Raw genomic sequence first — 9,981 nt, forward strand, 5'->3', positions numbered from 1 at the left:
CATCCTCAGGCTCGGTGTCGCTTAAAGTAGCAGTAAGTACCTTGCTCTTCCCAATGCTCTTGAGATATGTAGGACACTTCTGCTTCATATGACCGAAGCCTTGACACCCAATGCACTTAGGTTCTGCGGGAACTGTGTACTGACCGCCATCCCTAGCATCTTTCTTCCCTTTGTCTTGGCTCTTAAACTGAGAAGAACTGGATTGCCTACGATCCTTGTCGAAGCCCTTCCCATTGGCATTCTTCATGAATTTCTTGGTGATGTAGGACTTCATCTTAGAATCTTCATCGTCTGAAGACTTATTCATGTCACTACTCTTGGCCTTCAGTGCCATGCTCTTGCCTTTACCTGATTTGCCAATTCTAGTTAACCCTAGCTCGTAAGTCTGTAGATTGCCAACCAGCTTTGTCAAAGGAATCTTGTCAATATCCTTTGATTCCTCGATCGTCGTGATCTTTGCATGGAATCTCTCGGGTAGAGATCTGAACAATTTCCTCATAATCTTGGGTTCAGGAATGGTTTCCCCAAGATTGAAGGCCGAGTTCACTATGTCCTTAAGCTTGGCATAGAACTCATCGAAAGATTCATCCTCCTCCACCTTGATTTCTTCGAAGCTTGTAGTGAGCCTTTGAAGCTTCGAATCCTTAACAGCCTCAATTCCTTCATAGGTTGTCTGGAGGATGGTCCATGCTTCCTTTATAGTTTCAATGGAGGATATATTTTTGAATTCCTCATTAGTGACTGCGCTGAACAAAGCATACAATGCCTTGCTGTTGAAGTTTACAGCCTTGATCTTGGCATCATCCCAATCGGCCGGCGCTTCCTTTGGCTTAGTCCAGCCAATCTTCATAGCTTGCTACACCTTATCTAGAGACTACAAGAAAGCTCTCATGCGTACTTTCCAGTATGCATAGTTAGTGCCATCAAATAAAGGAGGTATAATTAATGATTGTCCTCTATCCATGACAAACAGGGGTCAAAGGATCAACACAGCAAAGATTAACCCTAACCAGAGTGTGCCTGTTCTGAGACCACTTGATAGGCCAAAAAACGAATTGTCCCCTTGTGATAAATTAACCAATTAATTTAGCCAAGTGAATTAATTAAGTTAATTAACATGCAAAGCGTGGTAGCATAAACAAATCACCAATTAAACTAAGTATGCAGTAGAAAATAAATTGGCACAGTGATTTGTTTACGAATGGGGAAAAACTATACGGCAAAAACCCTACTGGGTGATTTTAAGGTTACCACTCCTGAAATTCCACTATTATCCCAACAAAGGGTTACAAGTAAAGGAATCGTAGTACCTTATACCAACCTATAGTTGAACCTTTACCCCAATACCCAATTGGACTTGTTCTGTAGTGACAATTTCTCCTTTCAATGCACGGCTCCTAGTACGTGACTAACCAATTGCGCGGATCCCAGTACGTGACTTCAATCACCAATTAGAGAAGGTTGTTGACTGCAAAGTTCTTCAGTTCATCCCCATGATGAAGATCAAGAAGATGCTTGGTCACAAAATTGTACAGTGCACAAACACAACAACTTCTTCACAAGAATGATAAATTAGGGTAAAACTGTGTCTCCAGTCACAAATTACTTGAACAAACTTTGCTCAACACTTGTGCAACTTGTGAACTCTTTGACGGTTCTTAAAATATACTTTTATATGTCTAGGGTTGTGAGAAAGGAAAGCCCAAACAATCACGGATTAAAGTTAAAACAGAAATGAAATTCTGTTTTTCATAAACCTTAACAGATACCCTATCTGTCGAGCTGCTGTTGAGCCACGGGATTGAACAGCTCTTTAAGCTCGATAGATGGCTAGCTGTCGAGCTTTGATGACAAGAACTTTTCAACTTGAATCTTGGACAGACTTGTATGGCTTCAACACTTGATCTTGAAACAAAGTTTTATGAAGTATTAAATACATCCTAGATCTGCCCAAATACAAGAAAAGTGCGTTTTGTCAAAAGATTAGCCAATTACATAAAATAGTGACATATGTTCCTAAGAAGTGAATCACATATGTCCTAACACAACTAAACAAAACAAAACCAAAAGATAGAAATCTATATACATCCCCCCCAAACCTAAACCAAACATTGTCCTCAATGTTAAAAATGATACTCTCAAATATATGTCTTGAATAAAAAGAGAGCAATATATTAATATGCAACATGAGAACCAAGTAGAAACAAGTAAGGTAAGGAGAAGGAGGAGACGTACCTTGATCAAGCTGATTGTTATAAATTTTAATTTCTATAAAATATTAGCTAGAACAAAAGAAAATAAAGCTAAACATGAAAATAAACACAAAGTCTAATCTAGAAGCAGAAAATAAACAAGAGAAAAAGAAAAGAAAAGAAAAAAATGCAAACCTGATAATCACAATTGGGATCAATCCTGATAAAAAGGATCATCCAAGAGGACTTCTTCAACTTCTGGAGGCTTAAGTTCTAAAAATGGTTTCAAACGTTGGCCATTAACTTTAAACATATCACCATTTTTAGGATTCTCAATCTCAACAGCACCATAGGGATAAACAGTGTGAACTATGAATGGACCTATCCATCGAGATCGTAACTTACCTTGGAAGAGATGCAAACGAGAATTATAAAGAACTTTCTGACCAGGTTCAAATGATTTTCTCAAGATGTTTTTATCATGAACCCTTTTCTTTCGATCCTTATATGATTTGGCACAATTGTATGCATCATTGTGAATTTCCTCTAACTCATTGAATTGGAGTTTCCTTTCAACACCTGCTTTGTCAAGATCAAAATTTAATTGCTTAATAGCCCAATAAACTCTATGCTCTAACTCAACAGGGAGGTGACAAGCCTTTCCATACACAATTCGATAGGGAGACATTCCAATGGGAGTCTTAAATGCTGTACGGTATGCCTACAATGCATCATTAAGTCTTAAAGACCAATCTTTCCGAGTAGGGTTAACTGTTTTCACCAATATTCTCTTGATTTTCCTATTAGATATCTCTACTTGACCACTTATCTGTGGGTGATAAGGTGTTGCAACCTTATGAGTGATGCCATATTTCTTCATTAGTTGCTCAAAACCTTTATTGCAAAAGTGCTTTCCTCCATCACTAATAATGGCACGTGGTGTACCAAACCGTGCAAACACATTCTCTCTCAAAAACTTGACTACAACCTTGTGATCATTAGTTCTACATGCAATGGCCTCAACCCACTTAGAAACATAATCAACAGCAACAAGGATGTATAAGTTACCAATAGAATTAGGAAAATGACCCATGAAATCAATACCCCAAACATCGAATACCTCAACAATCAAAATAGGGTTCAATGGCATCATATTTTTTTTTCCAGTACTCCCCAACTTTTGGCATCTCTCACAGGCTAAACAATATGCATGGGAATCACGAAAAATGGAAGGCCAATAAAATCCACATTGCAAAATCTTGGCAGCAGTCTTTCTTAAACTAAAGTGGCCTCCACAAGCATGATCATGACAGAAGGATATAACATTTTTTTGGTCACTCTCAGATATGCATCTCCTAATTATTTGATCAGAACAGTACTTAAACAAGTATGGATCATCCCAAAAGAAATACTTAACCTCAGCCAGAAATTTAGATCTATCTTTGTTAGTCCAATGCGAAGGCATTTGATTAGTGACAAGATAGTTTTCAATATTTGCATACCAAGGTCTTTGGGATACATGCAACAACTGTTCATCAGGGAAAGATTCAAGAATAGGTAAATTTTCATTAGTGTGCTCAGTGATTAATATAGACAAATGGTTAGCTACTACATTTTTGGTTTCCTTCTTGTCTCGAATCTCAAGATCAAATTCTTGTAACAATAAAATCCATCGGATAAGTCAAGCTTTAGCATCTTTTTTGGAGAAAAGATACTTCAGTGAAGCGTGATCCGAATAAATTAAGACCTTAGACCCTAACAAATAGGACCTAAATTTATCCAAGGCAAAAACAATTGCTAACAACTCCTTTTCTGCTGTAGAGTAGTTCATTTGAGCATCATTTAGAGTCTTACTAGCATAATAAATCACATGAGGAACCTTTCCAACCTGCTTTCCTAAAACAGTACCAATTGCATAATCAGAGGCATCACACATAATCTCAAAAGGCACTTTCCAATCAGGTAGTTGAATGATAGATGCAGAAGTCAACTCAGTTTTTAGTCTCTTGAGTGCATGGAGACACTCATCATCAAAAACAAATGGGGCATCTTTGGCAAGTAAGTTGCATAAGGGCCTTGAGATTTTACTCAAATCCTTGGTGAACCTTCGATAGAATCCTGCATGACCGAAAAATGATCTAATTTCCTTAACAGATTGAGGAGGTGGAAGGTTAGAAATCAAATATATTTTGGCCTTATCAACCTCAATACCACTTTCTGATATGACATGCCCAAGAACAATTCCCTTTCTCCCAATTAAGAACAAGATTCTTCTCCTTACACGCACTAACACTAAGGATAGGTGGTGCAAACATTCTTCAAAAGTGGATCCAAATACTGAAAAGTCATCCATAAATACCTCCAAAAATTGTCCCACCATATCAGAAAAAATACTAATCATGCACCTCTGAAATGTACTAGGAGCATTACATAAACCAAATGGCATGCGACGGTAGGCAAATGTCCCAAAGGGGCATGTGAAGGTAGTTTTTTTCTTTATCTTTTGATGCAATGGGAATTTGATTATATCAAGAATATCCATCAAGAAAAAAATAATAAGCATGACCAGCTAACCTTTCCAACATTTAGTCTATAAAAGGAAGAAGAAAATGATCTTTTCTTGTCATGGCACATAAGTTGGAACTAACTGATCATCCTCATTCTTGACAACTGTTATGCCAAATTTCTTTGGTACAACTTGAACTGGACTCACCCAATTACTATCAGAAATTGGGTAAATAATACCCACATCCAAAAGCTTCAAAACTTCAGCTCTCCCTACCTCTTGCATAATAGGGTTTAGACATCTCTAGGGTTCACGTGAAGTTTTAGCATTCTCTGCCAAGTGAATTCTAAGCATAACCACAGATGGACTAATACCTTTGATATCAGAAATTGACCAACCTATAACTTCCTTATGCTCTTGAAGTACACTTATCAATTGGCATTCCCTAAGGTCATCCAAATCTGAAGCTATAATGATGGGTAAGGTCTCAGAAGAACCTAAAAAGGCATACTTAAGTGTGTCAGGTAATGGTTTCAACTCCAACTTTGGTGGTTCCATAGTAGATGGGGGTGGGGATGAAGAAAGTGGAAAAGGGATCACTTTTGGTTGCCAACTATCAATACTTAAGTAGATGGGGGTGGGGATGAAGAAAGTGGAAAAGGGATCACTTTTGGTTGCCAACTATCAATACTTAAGAGAGGAACAAAATCTAACACTGCATTGACCTCTTCAATTGAGTGTTCAATATGAAAATTGCAACCAAAAAGATTTAAGCAAGCCTCTAGAGGATCCTCATAACTTGATCATAGGAAAGTATCATGGACCAGACTCTCAATCATGTCAACCTCACAGATATCCTCATTGTCTAGCACTTGTTTACTTATATGGAAGATATTAAGCTCAATAGTCATATTTCCAAAAGAAATCTTCATTACACCACTCTAATAATTGATCAAAGCATTGGATATGGCTAAGAAAGGGCGACCCAAAATGACATGGATTTGTGTATTGGCAATTAGAGCAAGCTCAGTGTCTAACACAACAAAATCAACAGGAAAATAGAATGCATCCACCTTAAACAGCACATCCTCAACAATATCTCTAGGGATTTTCATAGACCTATCAGCTAATTGAAGTGTCATGGTTGTTGGTTTTAACTCTCCCAAACCTAGTTGTATGTATACTGAATATGGCAATAAGTTTACACTTGCCCCCAAATCTAGCAAAGCTCGCTCAATGAGATGATCCCTAATCTTGCATGAAATTTTAGGGGATCCTGGGTCCTTACATTTCACTAGATATTTATTCTAAATGATTGAATTGACTTGCTCAGTCAAAAATGCCTTTTTAGGGACATTTTTCTTTCTCTTCATTGTCACAAGATCTTTTAAAAACTTGGCATAAGCAGGAACTTGCTGAATTGCATCAAGAAATGGAATGTTTATTTGCACTTGCTTAAAACCCGCTAAAATGTCTCCTAATTATGCACTTTTCTATGGACTGATTAACCTTTGAGGAAATGGAGCTTTAGGAACAAACCTCTTATCAAGGGGGGAACTAAGATCCTGAATTGGAGTGAATGGTGGGTTGTCCTTCTTTTCTCCATGATCATCATGTGAACTATGAGTTCTTTTTTCCTTTAACACAATATTTTCATCATCCTCCACTTCTATCATTTTCACTTGATTATCAACTTGCTTACCAGACCTAAGGGTAGTAATAGACTGAAGATGTTCTTGTCCATGAGTAGAACTAGAAGAACCATTGATGGCATACTATCCTTTTGGGTTAGGTATAGGTTGACTAGGAAACTTTCCTTTTTCCCTCTCTCCAACTTGGGTTGCTAACTGGCCCACTTGATTTTCCAACTTTGAAATAGCTTGAGTATTCAAATGGTTGGAACTTTTCATCTCTTGAATGGCTTGGCTAGTTGATTGCATGAAAGTTTTGAGAGACTCCTCCAAAGATGGTTGTTGTCTTGGTGGTGCCACAAATTGAGGTGTTGATTGAGGAATGGGAGGACATGCTTGAGTAAGTGGACGAAATTGACTTTGTGGACGAAATTGACTTTGTTGATGAACTTGTTGTCCACCGACATTTGTGGGAGGTTGATTTTGCCTCCATGAGAAATTAGGATGGTTCCTCCAATTTGGATTGTATGTCTCTGAAAATGGGCTAGCAAATGGTTTTACATAATTATTCAGTGCATTTGCTTGCTCAGTATAAAAATCAGGGTACCCAGCTACAAAAGGACACATTTATGTTGTATGCATAGGACTTGCACAAATAGAACATGTTTCAATTTGAACTTGATTGACAGAATTCATCCCTTTACCTAAAGCTAAAACCTCAACCTTACAAGTGAGATTGTCCAACCTAGCTTTTATGTCTAAATCTTCACTGACTTCATACAATCCTCCTTTCTTAATTCTAGGGGTAGATCTTTCTTTACGGTTGGAAAAATCCCATTGTTGTGAACTTTCAGAAAAATTCTCAAGAAATTTTTATGCCTCATCATCTACAAGACTTAAAAATCCACCACCATTCATAGACTCAATTATGTTACGATTTGTCTGAGTCAAATCATTATAAAAATATTGTACTAGTCTTCATGTTTCGAAACCATGATGAGGACACTTTAAGATCAAGTCCTTAAATCTCTCCCAACTCTCATAAAATTTCTCTTGTTCATCCTGATAAAAATTTGCAATTTCTCTCCTCAAAGCATTGGTCTTGGCCATTGGAAAGAATTTAGAGAGGAATTTTGTGACTAACAATTCCCATGAAGTGATAGATCTAGGTGACAGAGAATTAACCAATGCTTTTGCCTTATCCTTCAAGGAAAAAGGGAATAAACGCAAGGGAACAGAGTCATCAATGAAATTCTGGAACTTACAAGTAGCATAAATCTCAAGAAAATCCTTTACATGCATATAAGGGTCTTCTTTATCCAATCCATAAAAAAGTAGGAAGAAGGTGGATTATCTGTGGCTTCAACTCAAAATGTGCAACAGTGATTGCAGGCAATACTATGCAAGATGGAGGGTTGGTGGTTATGGGTGAGAACAACTCTCTAAGAGTTTTTGAATCATCTCCTATTTCTCCCATTGTGGATGAATAATCAAAACTAACAAGACGATTTTCTTTATCACGTATCCAATTACACCAAGCACAAAGAAATAAATATATTTTTTTTGTTTTTTTTTTTCTATTTAAAAAAATAAATTTAAACTACAACCAGTAGAAGGAAAAATTCAATTAAGACCTAATTTATTTTCCTAACCAAGTCCCTGGCAATGGTGCCAAAAACTTGTTGTGAAATTTTAAAGTACTTGCAAGTGTACGAACTGTACCGAATTATAGCTTGACAAGAACAAGGTCAAACCCACAGGGACTTGAATGAATGTAGGAAAATTAATTAAACCTTAACCAAATTAATCCTAATCTAGTTTAATAAAAATTGGTTGTTTTGAAATTAAATAAAATAAGCAAATAATTAAACTAAGCAAAAGATATAAAACAATAAAAAGATGTAAACAATCAAGAGAAAGGAATTAAGGTTTTGGAATCCGCCTTGTAAGTCATATTAGTAGATATTTATGATCATTAATTTTTCCCAACCACTACATGATAATCTAGGAATCAATCTTGCTGCCATGGAAAATATTATCATTAAAACTTCTATTTAAATATCTAAAGCATGTTCTTTTTCGCTTCTTAAGTATAAAATCAAATTATCAATTGTATCTGTAGCCAAACAAATCACAAGAGATATCCAGTTTTATAATCAAGAAATAATAAACCAAGCATTCAATTAATTAAGATAAATCCTAAATCATGAGAAAAACATGATTGAACTCATATCTAGAATCTCATCTTAGTCAATTGATATGAAGCAAGAACAATTTAAATCATTAAAGAACAACTATTGTGGGAAAAATCAAATCATATAAATATTAGTAATAATCCTTAACAAGGTTTCATCCTCAACCCTAATTATAAATTTAGCTACTCATAGTAATTGAAATAAAACACAAGAATAAAATACTAAACATTAAACTAGACAAATAAAATAGAGAAAGAAATAGTCACAGTGCAAGAGAAAAGCCATAGAAAAAAAACACGTTCTGCTGCCTACACTCCAGTCCTAGCCGTCCCCTTAAACAATCTAACCTAGAGGCTTTATATATGAAAATAACCACCTTACACTATTCTATATTCATAATACAATCAGAATAAGGAATTCAAAAGCCGTGCACATGCAAGGGACTCTGTGGCCTTGCTTTACGCCAAGACTTCAAGATTTCACATGCAATATTCGAATGGCCCAACAAGTGGAGGGTGAAGATGATCCAAAGGAGAATATATAAGGTAAAAGACTCTTCATGGAGAAGGGATCGGAAAAAGGAGAAAGAGAACACTGTAGTAATCAAAATTGTCTCTGTATTTAACTGTGATTAATATACATAATTATGGCCTCCTCGGATTGAAAGTCTATTGATATCAATACATTTTTTTGTGCCTGATTGTCATTTAATTCCATATTAGCCGTTGTTCAATTCATTAGGGCCTAGTTCTTTGACCCACTCTCTACAAATTTATTGTATTGGGTTTATTGGGCCGAGATCCCATATACTTTGGGTTTGGGCCACAAATCGAGACTCTACAATTGGCGCCGTCTGTGGGAAGAACTTGTGTGATAGTGAAAACAACGGTTAAATATGGCAAATTCAGGCTCACATCAAGTAGAATCCATGGCATCTCAACGTGAAAATCCTTTCGCCAATCTTGAACGTAGGAGAGATAGGGAGGGCAGCGCACACGTTACACACACAAGCAAAAGCCACTCTTTAGTTGGGAGTCACGTCTCTCAAGAACAACACAATAAAGCCATGCCAAGAATAACACAATAAAGCCATGCAAAGGGAAATTGACCAGCTTAAGAAGAAGTTACGCCATGCACAACGAAAACGAACTCCCGCCCTGTTTGATTCCTCCTCCGATGATGAGAAGGATAGTAGTTATCGACATAGATCAAGGACTCCCCCTAGCAAATCCTTCTCATATGAAGAAGAGCATCATAGTGAATGCCGATGCAAAAGCCCCGTTAACAAAGGATTGGGAAATGTTGCTATGAGCAAAGCTTTGAACCAGATTGCCAAGTCACCGTTCACTCGTAGAATCGAAAGAGTAGCTCCTCCTCGGCATTTTCATCAGCCAACATTCACCATTTATAATGGGTGAACAGACCCAGTAGAGCATGTGAGCCATTTCAATCAGAGA

The 9,981-nt window shown here is 36.9% G+C and overlaps 1 non-coding gene across 1 annotated transcript; it reads left to right on the top strand.

The window, feature by feature from the left end:
- Positions 1-7,317: 7,317 nt before the first annotated feature.
- Positions 7,318-7,426, top strand: LOC115951039. The gene has a single exon (XR_004083177.1). It is a non-coding gene; the product is annotated as a small nucleolar RNA R71 (small nucleolar RNA).
- The last annotated feature ends 2,555 nt before the right edge of the window (positions 7,427-9,981 follow it).

Source organism: Quercus lobata, chromosome 6 (genome assembly GCF_001633185.2).
Source record: "Quercus lobata isolate SW786 chromosome 6, ValleyOak3.0 Primary Assembly, whole genome shotgun sequence".
Lineage (NCBI taxonomy): Eukaryota > Viridiplantae > Streptophyta > Magnoliopsida > Fagales > Fagaceae > Quercus > Quercus lobata.